We start from the raw sequence: 22965 nt of genomic DNA on the forward strand, positions 1-22965 counted from the left end.
TTTGATCACAAGTCTGAAATGCAGCATCATATGGGCTGCTGTGAAGAATATTAATTCCATCCCAGCCAGACCCAGAACAGTCTCAAGGATCTTGGTGGAGCTGAACAGATCATGTTATCTCCACCTCTGGAAGAACTTGTATGTGAAACTGCAGTGAGTTTTAGTGAAACTGGTTGAGGTGGTAATGTGTGATTAGAGACCAGTGGAAATGTAACCTCTGGGCTGACAGGTACTGGCTCATCTACCAGGCCAAGAGAGCAGAAATAGCTTTACTTAGGAAAGGATGATGAAAGGTGTGGAGGTAAATGACAAATGGGTTAAAATACAACATGAATTTAGCAAAGACAGGTCATCCCAGACTCTAACATGGTATCTTTTGCTTTAAAACAAACAAACTATTCCTAGAAAAATGAAATGCAATGAACCTGTTTATCACGAGGCGTTTTTTACAGTGCCATGTGAAAACTTACTGGTTAAACCAGTATTAGTTTCACTTTAAAGTATGATTTTACTTGATGATGGTTCTGCATTTATCTTCTCTACTATGTCTAACTTCGTGAGTGAGGGACTGTCGTAATAGATAAGAGGTAGAGTAAAAATTATTGAATTGCAGGGAGGATAAAGATAGATTTCTCAAAACCTCATTTATGGGGCCAGTCACATCTAATATTTGTATTGCTGTTGCTGGAAAAAAGCACCAAAAAGTGTTGTAGAAAATCTGGAGACAGTATTAGAACAGAGAAGGACAACAACATAATGCAGGAAAAAATAGTGATCTTCAGGACTGGAACAATGTGAATTCTTATAACTTTGCAGTCCAATGTAGTAGTTGTTCTTGTATTTCAGGATGAATAATTAGTTGTTCTGCAGCAAGCAAGAAGTTCAGTAAATGGAAAAGTGAAAATGATGAAAAATTTGGCTGAATGTGAGCCACCATAGTGAGAAAGGCAAATGTGTTGAGTGAGGTCGTTTCTGGGACAGGAGATGTTAACACCATTGTCAGTAGTGCTGATCTGCTTAAGCAGTGACCAGCTGAGCTTGAGCCAAGCAATCAGCATAAGTGGAGTAACAGGGAGGCTAAAACAGACCGATGTGTTCAGCTTGACAACCAGGAAAGTGTTGTGAGAAATGCAGGCTGATCATGCTCTGTAAGTGCCAGTGGAGAAAGAATTGTTCAGGCTGTAGGAAAATACAATCACAAGAACAGGTATAGCGTGGTGAGAAACAGTAGAAAGTCCAAGAAAAAAGTAGGTCCTAGAGCTGTCTCCCTGTAAGGAGACCTTGAGAAGGAATATGCCCAGGGTAAGGAAGTGAGAGGGTTGCTAGGCTGGATGTGCTGTGGCCTCTCCTGCAGGCTGTTTTATCATCTAGGAGATCTCCCAGAGGGACTGGTTGCCCCAGGAAATGCAGGGCTGTAATGGTGCTGCATAGCCAGAAAGGTGAAGAAAGCAAACTGCAGACTGTATCTGGGGTTATTGCCTACACCACTGATTTCTCAGAAGGACGTGAGGGGGTAATACCTTAGTTTAGGCAAGTGCTTGCTATCTCAGAGGCTTTTTGGGTGATTCAGCTGATAGCACTGGAGCATCCGTGTGAGCTCCAGGCCTGCTGCATCAGTTCATCCTGGCTGTGCTTTTAGTGTGTGGCATGCATGGCCCTTCCAGCCCAGGTGCCAAGAGGTGCTGGGAAAGGTTGAGTTCATATCACAAGTGTGTATCTGAGCGCTTTTATGAAAGTAGAACAAGAAATTAGCTGAAACTCTTCAAAGTGATTTGTTCAAGATCACTTTTTTTTTTTTTTGGTGGGCTGGTGGTGTATCTTTTGATTTATTTTTTCATCTGCTAAAGCAGAATTTTGCACAGGAATAATCACAGATAAGTTCTAGGGGTAATGTTACCACTGAGTGGAAAATGATTTCTGAAATGACTGAAGGATGGAATGTCTTTTCTTCAGGTATTTCAAAATAAACTCCAAAACTGAGGAAAACTGCTGAAGGAAAATGAAAGCTTTGTTACTTGTCCATGCTTTTTCCAGGAGCTGAAAACAGTTCTTAGCCAGCCATAGGTTGTTGCCTGCTCTGGCACAGCACTGCCACACTCTTCCCAGAAGCACAGCCTTGAGCAGTGATGGTTACAAGAATGTTCAAATGGAGATGGTGGCATCGAAGCCTTAATGACTCACAACTGAAATGCTTTAGTCTTACCGCCCCCTTCTCAATATTGTAAGAAGACTAAACCAGCACACTGAGAAACAGTTTTGCGTGACTTTTTTTTTTTTTGGAAATTTGCTGCTAGAACAATTCTCCCTTCAGTAATTCCAGTGTTTTAAAAAATCAAGGATCATACTCATTGAGGGCAATAAGCATTTTGCAGCCAAGCTTCTGATCAGATTGAGAAGCACTGGATGGCTCAGTAAATGACAACATGACAAGGTCCGTCCTCTCTGGGATGATTACAACTGGTTCAAATTCAGACCAGACTGATAATGACTAGCTGCTCTCTCTGGGGGAACACAGTTTAGCTACCCAACTTGCTGTTGGAGAATGTGTGATCCTCCTATCTATGACCTCCACTGCTACTAAACTAATCTTTGGTCTCAAGGACGAGGCCGTGGGCTGGAAAATGAGTGGGCTGAGAGAATAATGGGAGTATTAGGAAAGTGTCAGAGTAGAGGTGGAAAGCTCTTCTTGCTGGTATCACACTTTAATGTTTCGATTGTAGATGCTTTGGTTAGCATCAGCCTCTCACTGAGAGGTTGCTGTACAAATTTTCATTACAGGAAGGGAGAGAAACAGAGAAACTTGTTTTCAGCCCTTTTTAGAGTATCACCCTGAAATAACTCCAGTGAGTTTCCTGGAGTTACTCTGGTTTAAAAATTGGAGAAAATAGGATAATCTTTGCATAATGCAGTTCTTCAAAAAAACATTTCTTGGGACTTGTGGCACCTTACAGTGCCCCAGGAATCAATGCATATTGTCGCAATGATTGGAAATGTTTCTAACTCTGTAATGTTAAAGTCAAAATGAAGTGGAAAAGAACATTAATGGCTGAGCATTCTCCTGGTTCCAGGAAGGAATATAAAAACACACCACTAGTGCTGAAACAAACATCGGCCTGAAATGTCTTGGCAAGGAGTCATCCTTCCATCCAAAGAGCCAGGGCTCGTGGTGGGGGGTCAGGTCTCTGCTATGCTTGATGCCCCTCATGCCTTTCTGTAATGCAGTGCTGCATTTCCCTTGTGGAGGGGGAGAATGACATTACATCTGGTAATGATGTTATTCTTATTGCATTCGTGTGTTGCACTGCTGTACAGACCTTGAAAATATACATTCAGCCATTTGATACAGCTTTTATTTTGCTACACACATTCTCTCAATCTTCAGCTCTGAGGCATATTGACTTAATTCCCTCTTTTCTAATGCTGTGTGTGGTTTAATCACATCCCCAGGAAAAGGTGTAATTATTAAACCACAGGAAAGTTAATGACTGGTATTTGCTCTTCAGCATAACCCATTTTGGTGTCCAGGGTTTGGCATGTCATCCAATGGGAAAACCAGCTTAGAGACAAAATGCTCAAACCACATATGATTTTCCAATGATTTATACAACCTCCCCCCCTCTCCCCATATGAGTTAGAACAATAGTTTTGCTCCTTGTTTTAGAAATGTGTTTTTTGATCAAGCTGTATGGTGCTTACCGTGTGGAAGAACATAATACCTGCTGAAAATTCTTCCATGGAATTATCCTGTGTTACATGGGGGATGGGCGTTTCACCATATGCAAACTAGGTTCTACATAAAATTTGCATACTTGTGTAAATGTTGCCTGCAGTACTTGTCATTACACAAATGCTTAATTCAGGGTTTTTTCTTAAATCAAGAGCTCCTAATGTACTTTGCTTATTATGTGTAAAATCCCTAGGAAATTTGCTAACAATTGCTCAACATTTTCTTTACTGAAGGGATTTCGTGGCAGTCTTGCAATAGCAGTTGCTCTTTAGTAGCTCACTGTATGTCTTATGAATTCTATTTAACTAAAGATCCACTAAACCATATCAGTTCTTATATTGGTCAAAAAGAAAGGAATACAATCCATTAAAATGCAACCTTTCTGCAGTTAGTTGGGATTTTATTTAGCAAACGATGTTCTGGAGTCAACTCTCTGCTTATTGCCCATGAGATTCTTTAATAGTAATAGAAGCTTAGAAACAGGCCCAGTCTAATCAGTGGTTTGTAAAACCAAACAAAAAGTATCTGAGATGTGATAACCTGAAATGCTACTGCATTGATCCTGTAGCTGCTTGCATGCATCTGAATCTGTCCCTGTCTTTGCTCCATTACCCATTCAAATCAGTAGATCAGACACTGGAGAGAGACTTTATGTATGGAGGATTAGGGAACAGTCAGAGTTTCCCTTTTTGGGTGGAGGAGATTTGTGCAGTGGCTGTGCTTTATTATATATGAAGCCCTAAGGTGAAGACAGAAGGCATACCAGTAACAGATGGATAGTTTGTTCAGGAATTGTGTGAGATAAGGGAAAACATCCATGGAATAAGGTGCTATTCTGTATGAGTAAAGGTATCAGAACTGCAATGAATACATTTGAAACAGCACCATTGCTTTAAATAAAGTGGATAATTGTTCTGAAAATGGAGGTTTAACAATATTTTTAGAGTGAAATGGTCATGGTTTACTTTCTGTTTCACTGAACTGAATAAGCTAGAATCAAATTGTAAAGTTGCTCAGTTGCATGCTGATCTGCTTCTTGAGCATTTGTGATGCTTCTACTATTAAAGAGTGTAGAACTCACTTCCCCCTTAATAGAGCTTTTAGTCTGAGCTCTGTGAGGGATGGGACTGCTATTCCAAATTATAGAGACACTAATGAGCTGGTTCTGGGTTCATGCACAAACTTTACACCAGTGGTGTTTTGCTGCATTCACTTTAAAGACTGTTTCTGATTTCACGTTTCAGTTCAAGAACGTCAGGTTTCCTAATTTAAACTGGCCTTCAGGTCAGAAACAGGCTTTAGACTTTTTCTTAGGAATTTATGCTCCTTTGTGCCACAGAAGGGACATAAAGCCCTTCCACAACAGGATGGCAGACTTTATGCAGGTGTGAAGATTGCACCTGATCTGGGCACTGGTGAAACAGGCTTTGGGACAGAAATTCATCCTCCTTCAGCCTGAACACCTCATCCATCTCCTCATTCTGGCAGCTCAGTGAGGACAGTCACAGTGTCCTCAACACTAACAAAATTTCCACACCCTTTACATGTAGATGAGTTACATCAGTGAAGGTGATTCTCGGAGGAGGTATTTGATTTCCACATCCCGCTTGGACGTTGATGGGGGCCAAGAGGACTGATATACTGGGAAACTGGCTGCATGCTGACAGAGGTACATGGCTATATCAGAATCTTAACTCAAGTAAATTGGATGATTTCTTAATGAAAACGTGCATGGCATGGGAACTGTTTCCATGTTTTAGGTAAGATGAAATCTAGGAATGTGCTTTTGTTTTTTATACATTTGGGGCTTAAAATAAAAGAATGTCAATTGGGGAGTAGGGAAACAGTTGTTCAGTTGGAAAGTTTGAAAGTTGTTTTTGAAGCAAGAGAGAGTATTTTTTTTTCCCTCTCCTCCCCACTCTATAAATAACTCTTGGCAGGCAGAAACAACCTTGATTGCATGAGATGAAGTAGAGCAACCAGCAGGCTCTACAGCAGAATAAATGGCACTGTGCCAAGAGCTTCATCAAATGAATAATAGCTTCCACTTGACAATCAGTAAAGTGCCTCTTCTCCTGTGGATTTAGTTTTTAATGATGATTAGAGAGGATGGGCCCCTAAAATTTCTCTGGTAGAAATGACCTCCTATTAATTTCTGTTACTTGAAATGCTGAATTTCAAAGCTATTTTACAGCTGCAAAACCAAAGGCATTGACATAAAGGAACTATTATCTTTGTAATTGTAGCAACAAGTACTAAATTTGTCATTGATTAACAGAGACTTTTTAACTTTATGATCCTTCTCCTGGCTATGTCCCTTGTATAATGTTCTGAGCTTTCTAGATTGCTATGCTTTGAAAGTGAAATGTTTGCTAGAGTGTGAAAGAATATCTTGTGGACTAGAAACCCTTTCTGCATTTCTGCCTCTTTCTAATTTAATTCTTTCACATATTTTGTTCTAACATTTGGTATTGATCATTGTGGATAGCTAAATGTGTGTTTCAGTACGTGTGGTATAGGAGAGTACTTCCCAGGTGCATGTATGCAGGGTAGGTAGGTGTGCTTTGTCAGTGGGATGCCTCACAGACAGTGAAAACAAATACCTAAATCCTAGATGTCATTTTTCTCATGAACAATGGGATCTTTCTCAGCCCAGCTGAGTAAAGAAACCTGTGGATTTTAATGCAGAAGGATTTTAATTGCCTTGATATCCTGGACCTGCAAACATACCCTGTGCCTCTTTTTTTTTTTTTTTAAATTAAGAAAAGTAGTAGAAAGAAACTTTGGAGAACGCTCCTGGAGCCTCCGTGATGCTGTTTTAGAGGGTAGTTATAAGGCTGATTAGGTCTTGCTTCGTTATTAAAATTAGAAAGAAAAAAAATAGAAGCAAATTACACTGTAGGCTTCTGTCCTTGGGCTGCTACTGCTGTTGGATTGGGACAACACATGCTGCACAGTGTTTAATAACACAGCATAGTTTTACAAAGCTGTAAAACACTTCGTACAATCACCCCAGTGTTTCAAATGCCCTGAAGGTACCCGTTTCACTGCTAGCAAGGAGCCAAAAAATGCTGCAGTACCTTGCAAGTGTCTGCCCTGATGGAGAGCTGCCTTGCACCGCCACTCCTGGGCGCTGGCAGGCAAGCAGAGGAGAGGTGCTGAGCCTCTCCTGTGGCCGATGGGGCCTGGAGCCTCGCAGGGCTGGCTGACCACACCTCACCGGTGGGGAGGAGGTGGTGGGACTCCCCGCTGGAGTCTCAGTTGTGCTCACAGGAAGTCTTGACGGCTACTGATGGTACTTAGAAGAGTGGTGAAGGGAAAAAATGATGAGAAAAAATGATGATGAGGAAAGATCTCTGAATGTATGGTTAGGACTTGAGGAACTGACTTCTGCAAGCACTTTATCGCTCATAAAGCTCTCGCTTTTTGAGATACGGTTTAATAGCTTAGTGGGTAGTATTGGTGATAGGAGGGTGGTTGGACTAGATGATCTTGTAGGTCCTTTCCAACCTAGTGTTTCTATGATTCTGTGATTCATGAGTGGCACTTTGGTACAGTAGAATCATTCCAGAATTCCTGGTAAAAAAAATTCCCTCAGACTGTTTCCAGCTGTCCAGAAAGCAGCACAAGATAGAGCTATGAACTCTCAGTTGCATATTTTTGTCTTGAAATGTCATCATTAGTTACTTTCCTAAAAAGATACTTTTAGGAAATCATTTCCTACCTCACGCATTGCAAGGTATCTTGTTCCATGTTCATTTTCTGTGGTGGACCTGCCTGGCTGATTTTCTGCCCAAGGTACAATGGCCTTGGCTGGCAGATGAATAAGCCTATATGCTTATGCCTGGGCAGTTTCACAGGCTGGCTGCCCTCCTTTCCCAGCTTGAATCCTCTGTGAATGGCTGTACTTGGGGTAACATAGCTGGATCCTGCAAGAGCTTTCTGAGCCTTTGGTCTGCTAATGCTTTCTCGTGGTCCTTGGAACTTCCTTCCTGCCTTCTCCTACAGGTGTTTGGATGTGCGATATTAAAAAACAACAACAACAACAAACACTTATTTTGAACGAAAAATTGGAACTTTTCATTTACAATATTGAAACTGTATGGTCTGGCAATTTGTCATAACTGACGTTTTCCCCCACGTGAAAAATCAGTGTTGATGAATCAGCATATTTATTAAATAAACATTTCTCTTAAAAAGTTTTGGCTAACAATATAAGTAAACAGAGTAGGCAAACAGATAATCATTTATTACTGGAACTGTTCTATATGCATATGTGAGAGTTGGGATTTTCTTCAATTTGTGATGATTGAAAGTTGTTTGGCAAATCTCTTCTGGAGATACTTGTTTTGGCTGCCTTTGTGTGTTGCGTACTATTGTGTTTTTTGCCAAGTCAACAAAATAACATTTTGGATTAAGAGCTTTGCATTTGCAAGTTCAAGTTGTAGGTGCACCTTGCCTAATGCTTGCATAAAAGCTGCTGTGTCTCTGATTCCTGCTGTTGTGAAATTACATAGCATTTGTGTAGCAAGCATGCTGCAGAGGTATAGCATGAGAAAGGGTGAGGTGCTGTTTTCCTCATGAGACGTGAGCAACTGCGAGGGGTTCTGTCTCTCTCTGGGGGCTGCGGGACCCCTGTAACCCTGGTGGAAAAGGGCTGCACTCCATCGCTGGTGCTGGCATGCAGAGCTGCGGGACCATGGGATGGGGCAGCGGGGCAATGTGGGGCTTGTGCGGAGCAGGGGTGAGGGCTCAATGCGTGTTTTTATGAGGATGCCGTAGTCCTTCTAGCTGTTAATAACTGGTCTCAGCTTTTGGATGCCTGTCCCAGACACTTCTGCATGCAGGTTTCCAGCCGTTGCTGTCTGCGGTACCCAGGTATAACATGGAGATGCTGAGAGTATTGTTGGCTGTGATGAGCTTGCAATGATGGAACACGATCTTGGGTGGATGGTATGCCATTCTAGCAGCCACTCTGCTCACTGGTCTGCAGAATGTGCCTCCACCATGTCTTTGCAATAAGATCAGTTTGTTTTTTCTTCTTCCGCTACTGGGACCTGTACTATGCATACACAATCATGTTTTGATGATTATTGGCATAAGTTTGTGTTCATTTAGCATGTGGTGCCATATCACTTAATCTAGAGTCCTCTCACAGGTGATGTGTTACCAGCTAACAGTGTAAAAATTACATTTCTATTCCTTCAGACGTGTACTCCAGGAAATTTTCATTGAAGCTCTTGGAACTCTTATCAAGGTTTGGAGAATACAATGCAGTATCCAGTGCTGGCAACTTGATTTTGTTGAGATATCACAACATCTCAAAAATGATTTCCTGCTTTAAATTTGTGGGACTATGACACTGTCTTGGACATGGCTGTGTGGTAACTGTTAAGAAGTGATTCTTTTACTAGTGATGTGTGTGAATGAGGCAACACCAGGCAGTGCTGAGGTAGTCATGTAACCTCTGTTTGCTGTTGAGCAGCTAAGAAGCAGAGCAGAGGCAAGGAAGTGCTGAGAATATCATGTTACGCTAGTGGGAAGGACTTGTTTCTTTTCTCAACAGGCAGAGGCCCTACAGCATATGTTGTAGATCTGCAAAACTCATACTTAGATGAGATAGCAGGAAGAAGCATGCTTTTACATAGTCCCTCCTACTGATGAATGTCCTTTGCATACTACTGCATCTTCAAGAAAATCCATCATTTTATTTATAAATTCATGACTTATTTGTCCTTTCTTTTTGCACCTTCCTTCATGACAGAAGAACTTCCCATCGTTTCAGTTGGGACTTCAGTGTAAGTGCTGACACTGTCAGGACGTGCTTGATAAGGTTGTGGCAGCCTAGTGCTTGTGCTTTCATATACAATTAAATATGTCTGGGCTATTACAAAGACACTAGCATTGTCCATGAAGCTTCAAGTCACTGTACATCTGTGAAAGCCAAATGAGGCTGTAGATAGTACCTTGCCCAGTGATGTTGCCAGTGCTCTGTGTCAAACTCAAACCGAATACATTGAAGTTTGAGTTTGTTTCAATGTCTTGAGTTAAATTCAAACTTATAAACAAGATAAGAGCGGAAACCAGACTATGTGGCTTTAAACCACACAAGACTTTCCCTTGTGATTTTTTTGTTCTGTTTAAATTTAGTTGAATAAAGTAATGAAAACACTCTGTAGGAATAATAAGTTTTAAAGCATCTTATCCCAGCAGTGTGGTTGGGATAATTTGTGGTAACCTGGAACTCAGAAAGTTGTCAAAATAATTTATTGTAAGTATTAGGAATCAAAATCAGCTTTAGAAACCCTTCAGATATTCTTGTGACTTCAGCTTGCAGAAACTGATCAGACTCATTTAAAAAGCTTTGTGACAAATGTACATGCATTCTGTAGTTGCTCAAGTTTTAAAAATGATTCATATTTTTCACAAGAAGCCTACTGCTTCTCTATGTCTCCATACTTTTTATAATCATTAAGAACAGTAATTATTTCTCAAAGATCCTTCTGTCTTCCAATGTCCATTCTCTGGTTACCTTAAACAAAAAGTAGTAGTCATTTATTTCAACAAATGGTAAAGTTATGAAATCCTCTGAAATCTAAATATTCAAGAAGGAATCAAGGATCTAGCTTTCCACAACAATCCCATAATAATTTCTTCAAGCTGGAGACAGATAAGCTCAGAAGTCTTGTACTGCTGCAAGTTGTGAGCTGCTACACATGTTGCAAAATAGAATTCTTGTCTTGAGGTTCATTTTTTTCTGAACTGCAGCTAATTTTCATGTTATGGGGCAGATTCTTCTCAAACAGATGGTTATAGTCCTATCTTATCGGCTGGAGATCAGGCCATGGAAATTTTGGAAAATCTATGCAACTGGAATTGAATCTACTGCTTTATTATTTTGGATTTATAATAATTTCTGCAGGTTTTATAGGTCTGATCTACATTTAGGCAGCAAAGTGAGAGACTTCCTTCTCAGGGAATAAGATATGTCTTAATGTATTACAATAAATTGTTCCAGTGGAGCCTCCACAAGATGTCTGAAGTGAATAGACATTCAACCAAGTAAAACTAAAGGCAGAAATGAAGAATTGAGGGACAGATCTTCAGGTGCTATTAATTAGCTTATTTCATTGACTTTGCAGCTTTTGAGCTGAGGGAGGTAGACTCTAGTATACCTATAACTCATAGTGCCTACATCTGCCAGTGAATTAGCTAGCATTTTCTTAACTGAAATGAAAGCCAAATTATTTATGCTTTTCCTTTGACATAACATCTTCACATCACTGTTCCAGAAACATTTTGGATGTGAACCATAGCTCTGGAGAACTGTCTTTGTCTGAGGTAGATGTGCCATAAATTAGCAGTGTCTGCTTCCTCTGCATGGCTAAAGGTGAACTCATCCTGCTTTGCAGCTGAAGAGGTGGAAAAGCTTTGGGTCTATTGAATAAATGTTAGAAAAGTCTGGCTAAAATAACCTAACAGTTTCTTGATCTCAGTATGAATTTGTCTTGAACTGGTGAACTGCAAAGCTGTAATATTTAACAAGTGGGATGGAACAATATTTATTCCAATATTCCCAAGGAGCCCTGAGTAACAAATGAACATGTTCAGGACTCTGCCTTGTTAATATGGGAGTAATAATAAACATTTGCTGCAAAATTTAAGAGCAGAATTTGCATCCCTTGCTCTTGTTGTGGTAATTAAGATGACTGTATTTCTCTGCTATCATCATACTGATCTTCCAAAAATGTGAAAGCTGTGCATGATGCAGCCCAGTGACTCACCCAAAAGAAAACAATGCTTAATTATCTTTAATAAAAGCTGCATTTTTCAGGAAATCTAAGCCTCAGAACAGCCATGTTCAGGCAATCTGGTATTTATCAGTGAACAAGGCCCCTTGTGGGGCATGTAAGTGTTTGCCACAATGTATGGGGAAGCACTGATGGATCCCTGACCATCGGTGTCAGGGGTGGGTCCCTGGAGGGTGCTCAGCCCTGGCCCACCCCTGGTGCTACTCAGTCCCCGAATTATTCCTTGTCTTTGCACATGGCTTTACTATGCGTTTCAGTGAGAGCACAAACAGAACTGTTAGAAAACCCTACTCACTACAGAAAGTTGTCAGCACTTGAAAACCTGCCAGAATTTAGGCTAATTATTTGCTAATTAATTAGATGGTAGAGGTGCATTTGAGGAAAGAATGAATATCCAGGACCCCCACTGATACCAGGGCTGTAATAAGCTAAATTCTGCTTGTTGTGTGATGAGCTAGCACCTCTGTGAAAGGTTACTGCAGGACTTACCTGTCACTGTAGCCTTATTCGAAGGCTGCCCAGATGTCTAAGGAGACCTCTGCCCTTTGCTCAGTCACACATACAAATTATTTGGTAGCAGCAATAGTTTACTTCTGTTTGCTACAGATGAAGCTGACGCCAAACTCACTGAACTCAGCTGTTTTCTCTTGCTCCTGGTGCTTTCCTTTGCCTGTCCCTGTGTGGTATCATCCCCTCCTCTCACTAAGCAAGTTTCTCATTCAATGAAAAATATAGAAAAAGCATGTTTTTTCTGATTAACACAGGAGCTCTGATGGTTCTGGTGCGTTATGCTCACTGGAAATAACACATCCTCAGTGTTCAACTGGTGTGTAGTCCTTGTCCTGGAGTATTTCTGAACTCTCCTCAAAGCTGCCTGGGACATTGCAATCTGTGTTAAAAGCGCAACAAAAGTAATTAGGCACTGAAGTTACACCCACAATGCCTCTCACAAAGGACTATGCAGTGTGTTTTAGCCACCTCTCTGCCTTGGTGATGGTGCTTGGCTATGCTGGCCCAGCAGGGTGGTCAGGTGGTTACTGCTGGAGCTCCTAAGATGACAGTGGAGAGCTTGCAGCATGCACCCTTCCCTGCCATGGAGTCAGCCAGTGCTTATGTCTATGCAAAAACACAAAGGTGTTTCCCAGACCACTCCAATTTGTCTCCTTGCTTTGGGAGTGACTCTTAAGCCAGGTCACATGCTTTCCTCTTGCTTCAGTGGGACTTAAGCATGTGCTTAAGGTTAAGCATGTGCCTATGTTCTTTCCTGGATGAGAAGCCATTAGGAACAGATAAAATGTCTTCTCTAAGGGTAAGCAAACCAAAAGGATGATTGGCATTGGCAACAGCCAAACAATTCTCCCAGCACAAAAAGCTGGAGTGCTAGAAGGAGCAGAATGCTTCTTCCCAACGGGCTTGTCTAGCTGATAGCTTCAGGTATTCTCCGACAGCCTCTAGATCCTCCAAAACCACTTAAATGCGGTCAGCTGTCTCATCTTGCTCAATGCTAGCTGAATGGTTAGTTAGTTCCACAAGTAAGTACATCAAAGTATCTCTCTTCTATAATTTTTGATCATCACAATATTTATGTAATTTCCAAGTGGACAGAGCTTAGCTTTCACTTGTGATTTTTTTTTTGTGGAATTGCTCCTGTATATGAAGCTAATTCTGTGTGTTTGATCACAGCTTTTTCTCTAGGCAGAGAACTATCCCATGCAGCTCCAAGAGGTTCTCAAGAAGATCAATGTATGTCCTCATAAACTGAAAAGTTTGCATTTTTTTTAAGTTATCATGGGTGGTTTTAACAACTTGTATTACTTAATGTGTTGATTTTGATGGAAGATTATAATCCAAAAAATGACTTCAGTAAGACATTATCCAAGCACAGCTTTATTGAAGTCTTAAGAATGAGAGTTAGATCAAGAAACCTCTTTAATATGCTTTATATGTAGAAAAAGAATCATTTATCAGTTCACCTACAGAGAACTTTTAAAGATAGTGAATGAGGAGCCAAGTTTTCTTTAAATACTGAGCCTCTGAGATAGCGTTATTGACCTGGCTGTGTTCCTCTCCTGGCAATATGACACAGTCTCCAGATAGTCTTAGAAAAGAAATCACCCTTCTCTGAGTGAGTGAGTCTGAAGAGAGCCAAGAAAAGGAGAAAATTCACATGAAGATACTGTTACACATGCTCATGGGTACCTTGCTTTTTCAAGAGCACAGACGAAGGAACTGTGTGCATCTGTGTTTAAATTAGTGGAATTCTTCTTGTATAGGCTGAGCTGTCATCTTTGAAATAGCACTTGCCAGTTCTTCAGGATCACTGCTCTCAAACAGGGAAGGTTGAAGAGATGTGCTGAGTCCTGTAACTTATCTTTTCAGGGCTCAGGTATGAATAGCAACTTCTTAAGATGGATTTTGTAATGTTGCATACATTCTACTGCAGGTAACCACAGGAAGTTTTCTTTTTTACTGTTAATTCCATTGCTCTTTGTAGTGTCCTTTAGCAAAGCTATAATGCTTTTATGTTTGCATTGAAAAACCAACACAGGTCAAGTTTGTTAGTTACAGCCTTAGTAGTAACTAACAAAACTAATACATTTTAATGTTGTAAGTAGCACGTATGCGATGTTCTGTATTGGTATGCAGGGGACTACTCAATAGAGAGGGTTGCAGCACTCAGGAGTGTATACCCAATTCCTGGGTTTTAGAACCAATAGAAATAATTTATGGTAACTGAGGATGACTTGTTTTGTTCAGCTGTTAATTTTAACTTTTAACACTGAGAGTTGAATAGGGACCTGGCAGCTGGAAGTGTTGCATAAATCGAATTTTACAGAGGATGCCATGACTATCGTGACCTTGCTGTTTATTAGGATGGTTTTCCAATAGTACAGTGTTTTGAAAAAAAATCATTTCCATATGAGCATTGGTGTGAGACTTTACTTTCTGAATATATCTTCCTCAGTTTGTCATAGTTTTTGCTGCCATGGAGCTATGAGGAGGAACCTGTTTTCAATTGGTTGCCAGAATACTCACATACTTAGACAGTGCAGTTCAGAATTGATTTATTTTGTGGATATAAAGTTGCAGTTATAACATTTTATTGAACAGTCATCATTGGTAAAGAAAAAGCTGAGGCACACTGCAAAGAGATTAAATACCTCTGAACCCACGGGTTTTGGACTGAGTGGTGAAACAGAGCTGTCTTTCCTTATCTGGTGGAAAAGGGCCTGGGACGCTCCATTGTCAGCCTGCTAGGAGATCTTGGTTTCATCCTGAGTGTTGTGCTGTGAGTGATAATGGATCTTTGATGGACTATTCTGAATATGGGCAAAATTCCCCTTTGCTTTTCTTGCTGTAGTCCTTCTTTAGAAGCATTTTTTTTTGTTGTTTGTTTTTAAGCTAGGATACATCCAGGCTGTATGTCAGAGGAATCTGAACTGGATCACTGATTGTTACAGCTAGAGGGTAGCTTTAAACACTTTTGTGCCTCTGCTTTCTGCTCTTTCTTGCTGGACTGCACGTCTTTGAGCACAGATTAGGTGTGGAGAACGGTCTTGTGTTTGGAGAAGGAGCCAAAGACTTGGACATCAATGTTCAATTTCCTGCTGAGTCCCCTGTGGCTTCCTGTGTCCCCTCAGGCAAATTGTCCAGTCACTCACTGTGCCTCAGTTCACATTCTGCGAAGTGGTGCACATTGTTACCTCTTAGGGGTTTTATAAGGAAAAATATACCAAGTGTGGTGAGCTGTACAGCGTCTATGGCAATGCAAAGTGCTGCCCAAGTCTTGGGATCATGATCAGGCCTCCACTGGGTCGGCTGGGTGTTTTGCTTTGGCTGATTGTAGCAGGAATTCACAGTCATGGAGTGCAGAGGAAAGGTTCAAATTAACATCTGGGTATTTATTATGCTCACATTCATCTGTCATCTTTGCTCAGTCTCCTACTCTGATTAAGCCATCCAGGAAAGGCTGGAAAGGGCTGGTTTTGTAATTAAGAAGGGAACGCGTGGCTGAGTTCCCTTTTACCTGTTGCAGAACATGGAGCACCGGGCATGAGAGACATGAACTGGATGTAAACTTCCAAGAGGAACTGAGTAATCATCTTAGTGATATTGCCTGCAGCTTGTCTGCTTTTTATGCAGCTATAAGATTACTGGAGGATTGTTCACATCACTGTGACTGCTGGGATTCTGGGATCTTGATGACAGTTCCTTTCACTCTGTTTATTTCTCTTCTATTCATTTGCAAGACTGCATATTTTTTAGTTTGTTTAAAGGAGTCCTGGTCATGTTTTTCCCTCCGATTATCTCTCAAAGAAGCAAACCTGACAAGAACAGAGTCTTGACAGTATTTTGGCTCCAATCTTTGGCAGATATTGAGTAAAAATGTGGCATGAAAGGTGTAAGCTTACGCTATTTACATCTACATTGAATAGCTGGTAATAATGGATTTGCAGTGTTAAGTTTGTTACCTTTGAATATCAGTCACTGTTTGCAGCTCAAAAATACCATTTGCAAGATCTGCTAGATCTTTCCAGGCTAGGTTTTGTCTGTGAAAGCACAGATAGCTATCCACTAAGATTTCCATAAATGTCTCTAACTCCAGCTGCAATTTTCCTGGAGAGGTCGCAGAAACCTCAGTCCATTCCCTATTTAATACCTGTGTCCACATGTGCTCAGTGCTGTTGGTGCAAAGGCATTGCCATGTGTTGCACCAGTGTTGAGTACCTGTAAGAGGACAACGCCACCTCATCTCTTGGGTGGCTGTGAGCTTTCCCAGCTGGGAAACCTCCATGAGGAGACAAGCAGGTTGTTGTCTCCTCTCCCCTGTGCTCCCCAAGGCTGAGTGAGGGCAGTTCTCCCCATCTGTTCTTCTGAGGGACAGCCTCTCACCAGGGTCCCCCATGGATGCCTGGCTCTCTAGAGCAGGACTATGACAATATTCGCTGCTGTCTGTGCATCTGCTGGTGTCTTCCCTTGAATGAGTCTGTGCACCAGCAAAGCTGATGTGGACCTGGCTCAAGTTCCCCTGCGGGGTGACAGCAAGAGGGACCATTCAAACCCTCGGTAGTGCAGATGGGCATGAAGGTTATTTCATGGTGATGTCTCTTCAGCAATGCCCTCTTATTCCATATTCCAGACACCCTTTCTTTCTTTCTTTCATCCTTTCCTTTGAATTTGCCTTTGCTTCTCCTTGGGGGCAAGTTACCTCCATGTCTCTGAGCCTGGCAGCCTCACATCAGTTTCCAAAAAGGAAACCTTCCAAAAGCCAGAAGTGATCTCATGCAGTTTGCTACTTTAGCATCCCCTGACCCTTCTTCCCCTTCCCTCTTCAAGAACTCCTCTTTTGTAAGTCCGTTGCAAGAGTGTAAGTTACTTCATCCCTTGCTGGGAACAAGTAAAATGTAAATTCAGGCTCTCATGGACACCTTTTTGGGACTTTGGTGACTTATACAGTCTTGATGAAGGTTTCAGTGCAGGTGGCAATTACTTCACACTGACAAGCAGAACAGAATCAAGCCTCTGTGGCTAACCCTTTTATAAGCTGTCCTATCAGGATATGGTATCTCCCTGAATACATTTTAAATTTCTTCTCAAGGTAACATCATTTCAATGAGAAAATAAATCTGCTTATGTTCTTTCCTAATCCTGATACCCCTCTTGCAGAGGGCATCCTCAATTCTGTTGAGAGTTTGTGTTTATTAATTGACCTGTCAAATCTTCAGATTGGTCTTGAATCACAACACTGAAACTGGTTCTGTTCATCACTGAGATACATAAACACCCTTCCCAAGATTGTGGATGCAAATAAAAACTTACAAGTCCTCAGGTAACACTGTGATTCGGATGTGCTTTGTTAAGGGCTCAGCCTACCTCAGAGGTGCCATTGAGAAGTTTTTATACCTGATGTTTGCAATGCAGCTAATCAAACTCTGTTCTGAAATCATCTTCACGGAGCACTGTGCTGGTGCAAGAGAACTAGATGAGACAAGGTGTCTGGTACTGCAGTTTTTATTAGGACTTGTTTTACCTGTTGCTTTGTGTGTATTCCAGTCACCCTTTGAGATTAAAGCTCATTTTACAATGGGCAACTATAGTTTGCTGTGTCGAAAGATGGGAAAAGCACAGCACAAAAAATGGGTTATATAATTAAGGTCACATGGAATCTACAGGAGAGCTACTGAAGGTAGATGTCAAATTTCCCAAGAACTGGGCCTCAGCTGTAATCATAAATCTGTTTTACTCTCATTTACTTGCATTGTCATCAGGAGATGATTTATTAAAATCCACAAAGGTCACAGTGCTGCCTATAGTAAGAATGAGACAATACAGCTAACTATTGTCTGCTATACTTGCCATAATCTGATATAATTGTTTGTGTTAGCATTCACATCCATTCATATATCTAGGAAAATCTTTTTACAGTTTACTCTTGCTTGCTCCAGTTGTCCATTCTCAGTCAAATAATTAAACCTTGATATCCCACTGGAAACCACCATCTATCCTCAGTTCACTCAAACAATGCCCTAAGCAGGGGAAGTGTTTTGGTATAAACTCCAGGCTCTGTCTCTGTGGAAGCGTACTTCGCTCAGACTCCACCACACTGCAGGTTCATGAAACTGATTGTGAAATGTTCTGCTCTTGGTTTTGCCTTTAGTCCATCTTCTGGTTATGAAGGACTCTTTTTTTCCCTTCAGAAAAATTCTGTGCTCAGGTGATGGAGAATCTTGGACTGAGAGTTTTCTCTCAAGTTTGACAGCTTGTGATGTGTTCTTCTTGTACATAAGCACATACGTGCTTTTTGAACCTAAGTGAAGGTACTGGTCATCCAGAGCCCCAGCAGCTCTAAGTTCCTCAGCAGAAGTGGATGTTGTGTGAAAAATATCTCAATGTGTTTTTTTGGGGGGATTGTCACCTGGAAACTTCATCTAACCCTGCCTTTTTGCTGGTTAAAGGAGGCACCAAGGTACCTGGCTTCTTTCTGCACACTCTGCGTTTCACGCTCGCCAGCATGCTGACGCTTGATGGGGCTTTGGACGCTGCTCTACTTCACAGTATTTTTCTGCTTAATAACTGCTTAAGAGGTAACCTGTTTCCTTTTCAGCATTTTGTGAATTTGGAGAAGAAGAAACTGGAGGAGTTGACAGGGCCCCTGCCAAGTCAGACTGCCCAAGAGTTTTAGACCAGTCATTGTTTCAGGCTCTGAAGCACAAATGAGTTAGAAAACATTATGTTGCTTGACATTTTTACGTTCTTCAGCCAGAGCTTTTCATTTATAACAGTGGATGACCTGTATTTGAATGCAGGGGAAAATAAGCCTCTTTAATTTTGGGGAAAATACTAGAGCTGTTCTTTCACCTGATCTGGAAGGAAGAGGAAAGGTTGCCAGAAACAGCACAGGAATTAATGAGAATGTGAGATAGTGAAGATGTGAGGAATTGGCTTTTATGCCTCCTTGGATAGCAAAAGTATCTTTAAAAGTAGCTTGCAGGGAACAGTCTACTTCTTACACAGAAAAGATTTTGGAACTGACAATGAGGAACATTTCTTTTGCACAACTGGTGTTTCTGAAGGGCAGGAGGACAAGCCACACACCCTCTACACCTGGTGAAAAGTCTGTGTAAGTCAGGGTAGTGTACAGCTGGAAGCTTGTCCCTGAGTGTTCCTATACTGAAACTTTTCTTCAGCAATTTAAATTCCACCTCAATCATAGCTAGTCATAGAGATATAAGATGTTTTTCAGGAACATACCGGGCCTTTGCTGAAGGCTTATTATCTCCATCTCAACTGAGATTGATGCCTGGAGAGCAAGAAGAGGACAGAAGAGCTTGTGCTATGCAAAATCAATGTGACTCAGCAAGGGGTACCTAATTTGGCTGAAGTGTGGCCTTTGCAGTGATGGGTGGGACTGGAAGGAGCCCAGCTTCCACGGGCATATGTGCCCCACGGTGCCCGCAGTGCTTCTGCTAGCACGTGTCTCTGTGCAGACTGCATTCATCTGACGTGGACTCTCATTTTGTGAGTGGGAGTACTGCGTGAGAACTTTTAGCTGTTTTTCTTGCTCTCCCAGGCTGGCTGTTTATGAGGTGTGACATGGGCCACAGAGGAAGGATGAAACTGGAAGGAAACGAGCTTGGACGCTCTGTGGGACGCCTGTCCCAGGACTGGGGTCTGTCCCTGGCAGAGAAGCGTTTCCGTGGATGGGCTCTGTGCCTGTGGGGGTTCCTGGCTGCTGTGCTGGGGTGCACTCACCACTGCCTTCAACCGCAGGGCCCCAATGAAAGCGCAAACCTCTTGTGTTGCGCTGCAGTGGGGTTGCAGTCGCCGATGGCAGCGTGAGAGCGGGCCGCCTGCCATGAGCCCCGCACCAGTGAGCAGGGGGCCTGGGCAGGGGGCTCTCCCTAGGGTCTCGCAGCTCCTCGTCCGGCGCTGGCCTGGGGAGCCCCACGAGCACCCAGGGGGCTGCCTGGTAGCAGCAGCGTGGCTTCGGGGCCCTTCTGCCCGCATTGGACCCACTGCAGGGAAAGAAGCCATGATGTGAGATGTTGGCAAACAAGTTATCCGAAAAGAAACATTTGTCAGTTTGAGTCAGAGCCCTGTTTGCTTCAGTGTCAAACCAGAAAATAACTGGAATCAGGTTGAGACTTTTTTTGTTATTGAAATAAAAAGCTGGAGAAAAAGAAAAGAAAAAAACAATTTTTAGTGTGGGATTTTTTATGCTTTTGCTAAACTATAATGGAATTTATGAACACCAACCTGAAATTATTTGAGCGTTTTTCACCCAGCTCTAACTATAATATTTTAAACTTGTTTTAAAAAGGAAACTGCTGAGTAAACGTTTTTGAAGTGCCACATTCCTAGCTGTGAAGATCAACATTGTTTCCAGAGAGGCAGTATTTCTTGTACCTGTCATCTCTGATTTGACTTCTGATCTCTTCAATGCATTTTTTTCATTTAATTTGTGTGCTAGTTTAATCTCCTTACGTTCACAACAGTAATAACAATTCCAAATAATTACTATAATAGTAAGAACCACCAATGGTTACTGTCAATTGTAGGAAGAATGAGGCATATCTGATATGCAGCTCCATAGTAATCACACATCACTAAAAATATATCTCTGTATAACGAACAAATAAAAAGTTGGTTTTGCATTCAGCTATTGGAGTAGGAACCGATTTTCAATTTCTTGTAATTCTTAATTTTTGTACACATAGAATCAAACGTTCAGTAAAATATTATTTTTTTCATTTTTTCTACTTCATTTTTACTAAATTCTGAGAGACTGGCTTTTCATTTATGTATAGTTGTGCTTTCTTCTAGACTCTGGCAGCACTGCTGGTGGTGGGGAGGGTCTGAGGAGGAGACATGAGTATGCTGGGGGACTGGTGATTTGCTATTTGTAATTCACTCCAAGCTCCAGCAACTGTTTGTGTTTTTGTATTTTTGTTGTTATTTTTTCTACCCCACAGGGCAGAGTAACAGCTCATTTCAGTAGCTTTCCTGCTGCTCCCTGTGTCTCGTGCTGCTGTTTTGAGCACAGTGTGAGCTGTGTGGGTTTGGGAGCGGAGCTGCCAGCTATGTGAGCATTTCGGCTTGGTTGGGGCACTTGGTGTGGTGTCTGTCCAAGAGGGAGCATAGCTCTGCTGCCTCTGCTGCTGGCTGTGGTGGCCGGACTTGTGGTGGCTCTTCACTGTGTGCTGAAGAGCCAGCCACAGCCAGTGATGGTCTGTCGTTGTGCACCAGCACTGAGTTTATTTCTCAGGAGCTGTTCTCCTGGCAGCCTCAATGAGGTCTTCTTCAGGGATAACGTAATGAGGATGTCATTGTAAGTTAGCTCTACATGCATCTGGATCCTGGAGCTATTTTTGGTTCAGGCTTGGTGGAGCCTGAGCGAGTGCTGCTGTGAGCACGCAGGAGTCACTGCCTAGGAACTGGACTGACAGCTGTGCCATGGCTGCACCAGCCCTGTGGGTCCTGCACAGTAGCTGGAAGTGTTACTGGCCCTGGCATTGCTTCTGCTCCTGCTACAAGGCCTCAAGGGTTGCAAAGCAGTTTGTTACTTTCTCCGTTGGTGCTTTTTTCTCTGTCCTGTACTCATTTTGTTGTCCTTCCTGTTCATTGCTCACCTGCCGATGCTAAGCCATTCGTGGCACTGCCGCACCACCAAGAGCTCCTGGTCTTGTGGGATCTTAATGCTAATGAGCAGTATTGGCCACAACCCCCATTCAGAAGGGAAAATGTGCTCCTTTGTCTTTCAACTTTTTAAAGGGTCGCATGGCTCAGCAGATGCTGCCACGTCCCAGCCCTGTGATCATAACTATCCTGGATTCAGTCCTGTGTTGTAACTGTGTTGTTGAAGACGGGGGTGCAGTCCTTACTTCTCTGTGGTGGTTGCCGAAAAGGCTTCTGCACGGACCTTGTCAGCATGTGATTTGACTGCTTCTCTTTTCCTTTTTTCAGACTGAGAGCCTAAAAGCCCACATGCTGCCTTTTGGTATGGGGGTCAGACAGTCCCAAGTCTCAGAGAAATCAGTTGCGATCTCTTAAGCCCACCAAAAATTTGTATGCACTTAAATCCCCAGGTGCAGAGGTGATGCTATGATGCCTCTTGAGAGCTGAGAGTAACCTGAGAGGTGAAGGGGCTCTGGATGGGTAGAGAAACAAAATCTGGTTCAGGTGAAACAGGCTGCTGCCCTACACCTGGGGGGAGAGAGAGGAGTCCTGGTGCTCCCAGGTGAGGCAGGGCAGGGCAGGGTGCTTGCTTGCAGTTCTGTGCCTTTTTCTTTCATGTTTTTGAGGTTGTTCACCAGTATGAGCAAACAAATGCACCAAACTGGGACATCTGACACTGGCCTTTCCCGGACAATAATGCGTACAGTGCTGGCAGCTGTGCATAGGTAAGCCCTTCTCTGAAACAAGCTTTGCAGTCCTGGGACTTGGCATTCTCATCCCCCGCTGTGAGCGGTTTGTGCAGGGAAGTTGCACAGAGTGGGCTCTGTTAGCGCTTGTCTGCTCAGGGGACACCCGTGCCTTTTGCTATGGTGCTGTTTTTCAGCAAGGGTGATTTTCACTGTCCATTTTAGATGTCATTTTTGTGTGATGCTTTCAGCTGTGAGTCTTGGGATATCCTGCCTCTTTCAAGAAATTACAAGCGCCCAGTATCTATGACTTAGGGCCACGAAGATGATCAAGGGGCTGGATCACCTCTCCTACAAAGACAGGCTGGGAGACTTGGTGTTGTTCAGCCTGGACAAGGCTCTGGGGAGACGATATAACTACATTCCAATACATAAGGGGAGCCTAAAGGAAAGCTGGAGAGGGACTTTTTTTTTTTTATCAGGGAGTGTAGTGATAGGTCAAGGGGTAATGGCTTTAAACTAACAGAGGGTAGATTTAGATTAGATATAAGGAAAAAATTCCTTA

The 22965-nt window shown here is 42.3% G+C and overlaps 1 long non-coding RNA gene across 1 annotated transcript in view; it reads left to right on the top strand.

Annotated features, from left to right (window-relative positions):
* The window catches only part of LOC308198798, a 40580-nt gene that overhangs the window by 12461 nt on the left and 5154 nt on the right, over positions 1-22965 (top strand). Inside the window, exons 2-3 of the long non-coding RNA XR_013954208.1 lie at positions 5278-5396; positions 22341-22439. This is a non-coding gene — a long non-coding RNA (uncharacterized lncRNA). The remainder of the gene's footprint in view (positions 1-5277; positions 5397-22340; positions 22440-22965) is intronic.

The sequence above is a fragment of the Anser brachyrhynchus genome (assembly GCF_964034855.1).
Source record: "Anser brachyrhynchus genome assembly, chromosome: 8".
In the NCBI taxonomy this organism is placed as follows: Eukaryota; Metazoa; Chordata; class Aves; order Anseriformes; family Anatidae; genus Anser; species Anser brachyrhynchus.